The sequence below is a fragment of the Chiloscyllium plagiosum genome, unplaced genomic scaffold, assembly GCF_037043375.1.
Source record: "Chiloscyllium plagiosum isolate Xiang-an unplaced genomic scaffold, Cpla_swu_hap1 HiC_scaffold_9, whole genome shotgun sequence".
Classification (NCBI taxonomy): domain Eukaryota; kingdom Metazoa; phylum Chordata; class Chondrichthyes; order Orectolobiformes; family Hemiscylliidae; genus Chiloscyllium; species Chiloscyllium plagiosum.
The window spans coordinates 33,680,567-33,691,615 of record NW_028270147.1 but is presented as its reverse complement, the minus strand read 5'-3'; positions in this window follow the sequence as shown (position 1 = coordinate 33,691,615).

Below are 11,049 nucleotides of genomic sequence, written 5' to 3'. Positions count from 1 at the left end.
TTTATGTTTTGCCTTAAATGCGCTTTACATCTTTTAAAGAGTGGCTCAGTGGTTAGCATTGCTACCTCAGTGTCAGGAACCGGATTTGGTTCCAGCCTCGAACAACTGTACGGAGTTTGCACATTCTGTCCGATTTCCTCCGGATGCTATGGTTTTCTCCCACAATCCAAAGATATGCGGGTTAGGTGGATTGGCCATGCTAAATTGCCCATAGTGTCCAGGGGCATGCAGGACTAACAAAGGCGATTGAATCAGTTAGGCTAATATTTACTGGAGTTCAGAAGAATGACCCTAGGGAGAGGGGAGTCTCATAGAAGGCTATAAAATTATAACAGGATTAAACAGGGTAAATGCAAGAAGGATGTTCCCAATGGGCAGGTGAGTCCAGAAACAGATGTGATAGTCTAAGCATGCAGGATAAGCCATTTAGGACTGAGATGAGGATTTTTTACCCAGAGAGTGGTGAGTCTTATGGAACTTGCTACCACAGAAAGCAGTTAAAATCAAAACATGATTTCAAGGAGTTGGATATAACACTTGGGGTTAAAGGATCAAAGAACATGATGGAAATGTGGGAACAGGTTATTGAGTTGGATGATTGGTCGTGATCATAATGAACAGCACAGCAGAATTGAAGGGCCAAATGACCACCTGCTCTTATTCTGTGTTTCAGTAAAAAATAAATCCTCAGCATTTTGTAATAGCAGGGATTCTCACTCCAACCTATTGCCACAATTGACTCACCTGTACATTTGGTACAAAACTCATCAGTCTTAAACACTTCCTTTTGCCTACTTATGGAAAAGTGTGGGAGGTGATTTGTTTTTATATTGTTGTGTTAGAAGAAGAGATTGGATTAAAAAAAAAAGATTTACTATTCAGCATTTGCTAAACTTGGAATGTTCTGGTTCAGTGGTAGTGTCCCTGCCTTTGAACCAAAAGCTTTTAGATATAATTCTAATTGAAGCCAAGGTGTGTTCATAACCCAGCAAAACTGGTTAAGTATCAACTTGTAAATTCTTCCAAGGTATGCCAATGGTTGGCAGTAAGAACAGGTCAGCCTTTTGAAGGAATTGGAACACCTACCATCATTATCCACAACTGCAACCCACAACTTGTGTGTAAAAGTGTACGTAGCCACAGCAACTCTGATTTTTTTTTTCAGGGGCTGATTGGCTTGGTTAGCTGCATGGCTGGTGTGGATCAGATTGGTGTCAACAAATTCCCTGTCTGAACTGTCATTGGTAACCAGAAACATGTTGGGCCTCTTGGCCCTGGAAATGTGCAAAACATTGTGTCACTCTGATACAACAAAAATGGATCTGACTCTTCAGGATGGACAATATGTGTACAGGAACCAGCAGTACATGAAACTTGGACAATTAATTATCTATTTTGTACTCTAGCCTTTACTTTGGTTCATGCATGTATCAATGCATACTAACAAAGGGCTAGTGATATTTGTCAACCAGCACAGCTCAAATCCAATTACATTTTGGCTATTGAATCAGCTATACTCAATTGACTTGTTGAGTTATCCCTGGGCATTCATCTTCCATTCAGTACCCCATTCTAGAAAACCTGACCCTCTGCTTCTAACCATTGGTTTTTGGGAAAGTCAGTTGAAAGCAGGAAAATATTTTTCCAGTATTAGATAGCATTATACCGTATTGTATTAGAATTTGCTGTTTTGCTTCTGAGTCAAAGGGTTATAGACTTAAGTTCTGTTCTGACACTTAGGCACAGTGATGCCTGAAGCTTCGGTGTGATAATAAGAGGCTGCTATGTTATCAGAAGCCGCATTTGAGATGAGATGTCAAATTGAGTTCCTCTTTGTCCTGGATGATTGATTCTTTCATAATACTTCACAAAAAATGAATAATATTTTCCCTGGTAACAAGGGAAATTTTTACTCCTCAACCAACATAACTAAAGAATACCCAGGCATGAATCTCAATACTGTTTACAGGACTTTGCAGTATGCAAATTGGCTGCATCATTTTCCATTCATTTTGACTGTAAAGTGCAATGTGAAATTGTGAAATGTGCCATTTCACTAGTATTTCTTCAGACAATATGTGACATCTAGAGTGTTGATCGAGGTTTATACATGTGCATACTCAACAGATATATAAACAGAGTATACAGATATTCAGAACATTTTAGTGACATTTATTGACATTAGAAAATACATATTTTAGGGTAGACTAGATTGAAACAATTACAAAAAGACTCTAAGGTTTTGCCCAATAACCACCTTCTCAAGGGCAGTTAGAAAGTGGAAGATGTAGGAGATGCCAAATTTGGAACAAGCCAGAGTTTTTTTGAAAGTTGATCCTGCTCGGAAAACTACAGAGATAGGAAGGCACAAGGCCATGAACAGACTTAAGCAAATGGATGAGAATTTTAAAACTTAACTGTAGCTGTACCTGAAGCCAACGTAGGCTAGTGAACTCAGGGATGGAGTTTGAATGGGATCTGGTGCCATTAGAAATTAGCTAAAAGATAGGAAACAGAGGATAGGAAAGATTAGAACTTTTCAGACTGGTGTTCCCTGGGGATCAGTGTTGGGACCCTTGCTTTTTCTGATTTATATAAATGATTTGAGAGTGGGTGTTGAGGGCAAAATCTCTAAAATGGAGGTGATACCAAACTAGAGGGAATAGTGAATTGTAAGGATGACGTTGATTGACTTCAGAAGGATGTTGACAAACTGGCAAATGGATTTCAGTGCAGAAAAATGTAAGGTAATGCATTTTGGTAGAAGAAACACAGGTGAAGAGGGTCAATGGTACAACTTTGAGGGGAGTACAGGAGCAGAGGGACCTCAGGGTTCATATGCATGGTTCTCTGAAGGTGGCCAGGCAAATTGAAATATAAATAGTAGCATAGAGAATAAAAGCAAGGAAGTGATGCTATCCTTCATAACTGTGTTCAGTTCTAGGCACTTATTTAAGGAAGAGAAAATGAGGTCTGCAGATGCTGGAGAAGGGCTAATGCCCGAAACGTCGATTCTCCTGTTCCCTAGATGCTGCCTGACCTGCTGCGCTTCTCCAGCAACACATTTCCATCACTTATTTAAGGAAGGACGTTAAAGCCCTAGAGACAGTGCAAAGGACATTTATTAGACTGATATCAGAAATGAGGGATTTTAGATACAAATAATAGTGGAGAAATGGGCTTACCGTTGTTGGAGTGAGAAGATTAACAGATTACCTTATTGGGGCTTTCAAAATTATGAACAGTTTTGACATGGCAAAGAAGGATATTTACTTAATTGGTATTTTAGTAATTAAGGGGTCATAATTTCAAGATTGTCAGCAAGAGAGCTGGGCTGAGTTAAGGAAAAACATCTATACTCAAATTTTGAATGCGCTGCCTGGGAAAGATGGATATATTAGATTAGATTACTTAGTGTGGAAACAGGCCCTTCGGCCCAACAAGTCCACACCGACCCTCCGAAGAGCAACCCACCCAGACCCATTCCCCTACATTTACCCCTTCACCTAACACTACGGGCAATTTAGCTTGGCCAATTCACCTAACCTGCACATTTTTGGACTGTGGGAGGAAACCAGAGCACCTGGAGTAAACCTGCACAGACACAGGGAGAATGCAAACTCCACACAGACAGTTGCCTGAGGTGGGAATTGAACCCGGGTCTCTGGCACTGTGAGGTAGCAGTGCTAACCACTGTGCCACCATGATATTTGAAAGTGATGAAGTTAGAGGGCTACAGAGATAAGGCTGAAGAATGTAGGTAGCTGGATAGCTCTTTCAGGAGCCAATATGAATACAATGGGTCAAATTTGCTCCAGTTCTGTAAAATTCTATGATTTTATAATTCTATTCAAGATACAGGTAATATGGGAGTGGGATGAGCTGAAGTTAGCACAGAAGCAGGTCAGTGCAAGATTTGGATGAGTTAAGTGATTGGGCAAATGCATAGCAGATGAAGTATAATGTGGACAAATGTGAAGTTATCCACTTTGGTGGCAAAAACAAGGTATTGTTTGTGAATAGATTGGGAAAAAGAGAGGTGCAATGAGACCTGGCTATCCTTGTACACCAGCTGCTGAAAGTAATTATACAGGTGCAACAAGCAATGAAGAAGGCAAAAAGTATGTTAGCATTTATGGCAAGAGGATTTGAGTATCGGAGTAGGGGTAAGTTGCTGCAATTGGTCAGGGCCTTCGTGAGACCACGCTTGGAATACTGTGTACATTTTTAGTCTCCCTTAACTGAGGAAGGCTGTTCTGGCTATAAAGAGTGTTCATCAAAGGTTTACCAGACATATTCCTGGGATAGTAGGCATGATTAATGAAGAGAGATTGTATTGATTAGGACTATATTCAATGAGGAGTTCAAAAGAATGAGGGGAGATCTTGTAGAAACCTATAAAATTCTGATAGGACTATACAGAGTAAATGCAGGAAGGATGTTTCCAAGAACGTGCCATTTAGGACTCAGATGAGGAGAAATTTCTTTACCCAGAGAATGGTGAGCCTGGGGAATTCTCTGCCAAGCAGCCAAAACATTGAATGTTGTCAAGAAGGAAATAGATTCAGTTCTTAGAGATAAAGGGATCAAAAGCAGGAAAGGCATACTGAGTAGGATGATCAGTCATGATTATATTCATGCAGAGCATGCCTGAAGAAATTAATGTCCAACTCCTGTTCCTATTTTCTATATTTATGTTAAGTACTGGAATGGTCAAGTCTGGAAGTTACAAAAGTATAGAAGTCAAATAGGGAGTCAAATGAATTGACTTAGTCTTTTGTAAATTTTATTTGAAGGAAATTTCTGTTTATCAAAGTGTGAGAAACAAAGCTCACACACTTCAATAATTGCAGTCCGAGACAAAATCTGAATCAGTAGTGTCCTTTATTTTTACACTTGCAAGTGGGTGTGATGTCCAGTGCCAAGCAAGGCAGAGGACATACACACCAAATTCAACAAACTCTCGATATTTATACAATTTGGTTCTTACATTTTTTTTCTTATTTCATTGTTCCTCCCCCCTGTTTACATCCTCCACTTCCCTAAGACTGGTCCCACCACTCCTGCTTATCTCTTGTCTTATCCGGCCTTGTCTGTGACAAAATGCTTATTTCTGGCCTCACAGACCGTTTGACCTCATCCCACTGCAGGTCATTGTTAGGCATATTCTTTCTTCATCAGTATCTACTCTTTCCATCTGGGCTTCTCCCGAAGCCACTCTGATCCCTAGGACCTCTTTAATTAGGGTTTGTTCCTGTGTCTCTGTAAAAGTGGGAAACAGATGTTCATACCTACTATTTTTACAGGCGTATCTGGCCTAACTTCATCCCCTCACAACATCTTATCTATTTGCCCATAATATCTACCATTGTTTTGCAATCACGTTTCATGCTGGCATACAATTTTAGTTAATACAAAAACAATTATATATTTCCTCCACATAGTTTCCATTCTTGTTGACTCAGCTCCCGGCCGAAACAACCACACACTGATGTGAGTTCATTTACTTTGTATCAGAAATTATAATTGCAGAACTGCAGAAGTAACATTAATTTACCTATATCCCACAATTTCCCCTTTTTCTTTTGTTACCATTTGTTATCTTCTGCATTTTTTCTTTTAAACATCGCCCCCGAAATTCGCATGCATCATTCCGGAGATTTCATCCATCTTGGTCTCACTCATCTCCTCATCATTTAGTCGATAAAGTTCCTCTGTCTGATTCCCTTTTAGGGGCACCTGTTTCATCAAGGCTGTTTCAATCAGTCTTTGGGTGAGCCCTCGTATACAGGGTATGATACAACAGCCAATGGCCACCAATACCCCAACTACTACTATCAGGGAAGTAAGGATAGAAACCACCACCCCCTTCCATTTTCCAAACCATGATTCAAGCCATCCCGTGAGAGATGTGTCTACTCCTGAAATCTCAGCCAGTTCCTCTGCTCAGGTAGTCAATCCCCTCAAGGCCCGAGTAATTGAACCATCAGGCGCAGTGTTATTAGGAATAAAGGTACAACAGCTTCCTTCTAACATCACACACACACACCCTTTTTCTGCTAAAATCATATCAAGGGCTATTCTGTTTTCCCATGCCATCCTACTTGTCGCATCAAACTGTTCTGATATTCCTTTGACCGCATCTCTTGTATAATTTATAAATTGCTGTTGATTATAGAAAATGTAATTTATCCAATCTACATTTTTATTAATTGTTACCCACCAAAAGAGAGCTGACTCAAAGTCTGCTGCAATCTGGGTACGAGCCTTGAATTCATCAGGTACTCCCCTAGGGACTCCTACCAAATCAAGATAAATCCTGTCATCCAAAGAAGTGTCTAACAGTAATCTCTTATCCCTTCCCTTTTTCCCTACGATCTTTTCCTTCTCAAATGCCAGGGTAAATGGAATTGCCAATTGTACAATTGCACATATCCCTCTCCAATCCGGAGGTAGCGTGGGTCTCAATATTTTGCCTCCACGGTACCACCACAGATCCGCTTGGGGAACCTTTAGTGCTGAGTAGTTCCCTCCCTTCTCCGTTTTGGTAACATTCTTAATCTCTGTACATAATTTCAGCTCCCCCAAATCTCTCGACCGACTTGTACCTTGCCTGCGCACACACGACGTGTGATTTCCAACTGCGGCGGAAAATGTGAGGGGGAATTTTGCATCTTTCTTCTCCAAGGGAGGGAACATCAGAGATAGGGAGGTACAATTCCTATCATTCCATGCAGTCTCAGCCTGATACAGGGCTATCATACATTTCATGCCCTTCCTGTCTCGCTTCCACCCGAGCGGAAAGGGAACCACCTGGGCCACTGGCCTACCGGAGGCACATGCATAGCAATTGCTTTTGTTCAGACTTTTTACAGTATACTTTACCCATTCAACCCAGGCATTTGCATCCCTGTACCCAGTTTCTATTTCGATGGTCTGTTTCAAATCCTTTACCTCTATAATTTTTACTACTTTAGGATCATCGGGAGGGGTGAAAGGTTGTATCTTATTACCCAGTCATTCTACCCGTTTTCCCTGTCCTACACTAATTCGAAAACAACAGCCCAAGAAATCCTTCCCATTTGCTTTCATTTCGATCCCAAATGTTTCATTTAATTGTATCTCATAGGTGCACCCCCCCCAGAATTGCTTCGTGCCATGTGGTTTTCCTTATTGTTAGGTATATTGGGTTACACTTTTTATCGGAACAATCGCGAGCTGGTCAGAAGGGGGCCCGATGTACTGTGACGAGACCATTATACCAAGTACCATCCCCTAGGCCATCCCCATAGGACTTAAGATGTATCTCAGAGCTGTGGTACTGTCTCTGATTATCTACATCCCCACAATTTACTAAACTGCATGCATCAGCTTGTGGATTATCAGACTCAGGAACTGTTAATAATACATATGAAAATAATATTTGACAAAATCCCAATACTAAGAGGGCTAACATCATAACTCTAAACATTCCCAGTATTCTAAACATCATGCTGAAGCACAAAAAGACTTAATATACAATCCTACAGAAATAATCCCGCGCTCGCGTCGCCACTGTATAATCAGTTACTCAAAGTCTCTTTAGTCTGAGTTTCAGCGGGTCTTGCGTTGATTCGGCTGTCCAGACTTCTTCCTCAACTGGAGGGTCCACAGGCCCTTTGATCTGAGTGTAGTAAGTCCAGCCTTTTTCCGCCGTCCTTATTGCCGTTTCGGTAGTCAAAAGAGTCTGATACGGCCCTTCCCAGTCCGGCTGCAATTTAGTCTCTGTCCATGATTTTACTAAGATCCAATCACCTGGCCGGATGGGGTGAACGGTGAATTCAAGGGGTGGAGTCTGTGCCAATAAACCCTGTTTCCTGAGGAAAGATAAAGAGGAGGACAAGCCCAGTATATACTTCTTTAAAAACAAATCTTTAGTTTTGGGAATTGGCAATTCTCCATTCGTTCCCAGATAAGGAAATCCAAATAAAATTTCATAGGGGGATAGTCCCAAATCTTTCCTTGGGGCTTTTCGTACTCGCAAGAGAGCTATAGGTAAACATTTGGTCCAAGGGAGTCTGGTTTCTATTATCAATTTAGAGAGCTGTCGTTTGAGTGCTTGGTTCATTCTCTCAACCCTTCCTGATGATGGCGGGTGCCCTGGAGTATGGAACTCCCAGGAAATCCCCAACCCCTTCATTACCCCCTATAACACTTTAGAGGTAAAATGAGTTCCTTGGTCGGAATCTATATGGTTCACTAGCCCATATCGGGGAATTATGTGCTCCAATATTGTTTTAGACACCCCACTCGCAGTGGCGGTAGCTAGGGGGTATGCCTCAACCCAACCAGATAGATGATCTACTATGACAAGCATATATTTTAGTCTTCCTACTCTGGGTAGTTCAGTCTCAATCCTGAGTCTCTTCCTCCCGGGGTCTGTTTTCTCAAGACTTTTTTATTTACTTTTCTGCTTATTATACATCCCTCACATATTTGTTTAGCAATGGTATATATTCCTTTACATCCATATTCCCTAAGAACTAAATCACACATTGCTTGTACTCCCCAATGACTGCCTTGGTGTAGGACAGCCATAATCTCTCGCCATTTTGTTTAACATTTCCCTTCCATCAGGTAACCTCCAAAGCCCGTCTGCTGTTTTTGCAGCCCCTAAATCTCTCAATTCTTTTTCTTCTCTTTCAGTAACTATAGGAGCTTCCCTAGGACCTGGGACAGTAGGTATTAGGGAATGAATCACTACTTCTTGTGGGTTCAGGGCGACTTCCCTAGCCACTTCATCGGCTAATCTATTCCTCCTAACTTCTGGTTCATTTCCTTTCTGATGGCTATTTACATGCACTACGGCTATCTCTCGGGGGAGTAATAGGGATTCCAAGACCCGTTTAATCAATTCTTCATGAACTAATTCCTTCCCCCGGCTATTGATCAGTCCTCTTTCCTGCCATATCTTTCCGAAAGTGTGCACAACACCAAATGCATATTTAGAGTCAGTGTATACTGTTCCCTCTTTATTTTCTAATGCCCTAAGGGCTCTTTCCAATGCATAGAGTTTGCAGGTCTGAGCTGACCACCCATTTGGCAGCCTTCCTGCCTCCACCACACTACCTTTTGTCCCATCTACGACTGCATACCCATTATGTCTTTTCCCTTCAGTCACCCTGGATGATCCGTCTATAAAATGTCTAGCCCCTGCATGAAGCGGAACATCTCTCAGGTCCATGCGGACCTTAGTTTGGTATTCTATAATGTCAAGGCAGTCGTGCCCTGGATTCTGAGGAGAGTCTCCTTCCCCTTTCCAAAGAAAGGCAGCTGGATTTAAACAATTGTCAATGACCAACACTAGATCATCTTTTTCTATTAATATCGCCTCATATTTCAGAATCCTCGAGTCTGTCAACCATCGCCCAGCTTTTTGGTGTAGGATCGTTCTCACTTGGTGTGGGGTGCTTACTATTAGGGCTCCCCCAAATGTAAGCTTTCTGCTTTCCTCCACCAACAGTGCAGTGGCACACACTCAGGCCATCCCCGGGATACTGGATCCAATAGCTTCGAAAGATATGCTACTGACTGTCTCATCCCTCCCCACCTCTGAGTTAATACTCCCAAAGCCGCTCCCTTATCTACGGTAGCAAAGAGGTGGAAAGGTTTATCTAGGGAAGGTAAGGCTAACACGCGGGCATGAATCAGATCTTTTTTGAGTTTCTCAACTAGTTCTTTTTCCTCATCATCCCAACTTAGACATTTTGGCTCCCCCTCTAATAGTTTGAGATATAATTTCCTCGTCTTCTGAGCATAGGAATCTAACCACAATCTGCAATATCCTGTTAGACCCAAATATTTGCGTAACTCCCGTTTAGTGCTGGGCAGTGGCATCCCCACTATTCCCTCTATCCGTTCTGGGCTTATCTTTCGCTTGCCCTCACTCACTAAATCTCCCAAGTATTTTACTTCTTGCTCCACATATTGTAATTTGTTTTTAGATACTCGCAGTCCTTGCTGACCCAGGAAATTCAATAATTTGTTAGTGGCTTCTACTACTCTTTCTCTTCTTTTTCCTGTTACTAAGAGGTCGTCTACATACTGCAACAGGGTAGTCCCCTTGGGGTTGCTAAATTTCTCCAATATTTGTTTTAACATCTGTCCAAATAAATTTGGCCATTCCGTAAACCCCTGGGGGAGCACAGTCCACTGGTATTGGTGTTTCCGTCCTGTCTTAGGGTCTTCCCATTCAAAGGCGAACAAGTTCCTACTTTCCTCCGCCAAGGGACAAGCCCAAAAGGCATCTTTTAAATCTATCACACTAAACCATTTGTGGTCATGAGGGATCTTACTTAATAACGTATAGGGGTTTGGCACCACTGGGTGCCAGATCTGTACTATTCGATTTAATGTTCTCAAATCCTGCATCAATCGATAAGTTCCATTAGATTTCCGCTCTGGTAGAATTGGGGTATTATAAGGAGACATACATGGCTCCAACAGTCCATCTCTAATCAGTCCTTCAATTACTGGCTGCAGTCCTCGTTTACCTTCTATGGAAATAGGATATAGTCGCTCACAGACAACGTCCCCTTTCCGTTTTAAATTTATTAGAAGGGGAGGGATCTGTAGTTTTCCACGATTCCCTTCTCTAGCCCATACAATAGGGTCTATCTCTCTCTCTCCACATCCTCTGTAAACATTGCCATTTGTACAACTAATTCTTTTTCCTGAATTCCAATCTCCAGTCCGAAGAGGATACTTAAGTCTCTCCCTAGTAAGTTACTTCCTATATCAGGATATACAGCAGTTCCCCTATGACCCTATCCTTAGGACCTTCTATCATCATAGGTTTAAATACTGGAACAGTAAATCCTTCCCCTTTTACCCCTGAAACAGTAATTGACTGTGTCAACATTTCTACTTTCTTTCGTTTAAAATTCAGCAATGACCGTGCTGCCCCTGTATCTACTAGGAAGACTACCTCTTCCCTATAGGGTCCCACCTTCAGGTTTATCAAGGGTTCCTGGCGGGCCCCCGAGGGCAGGAACCCCTGACACCCCTATT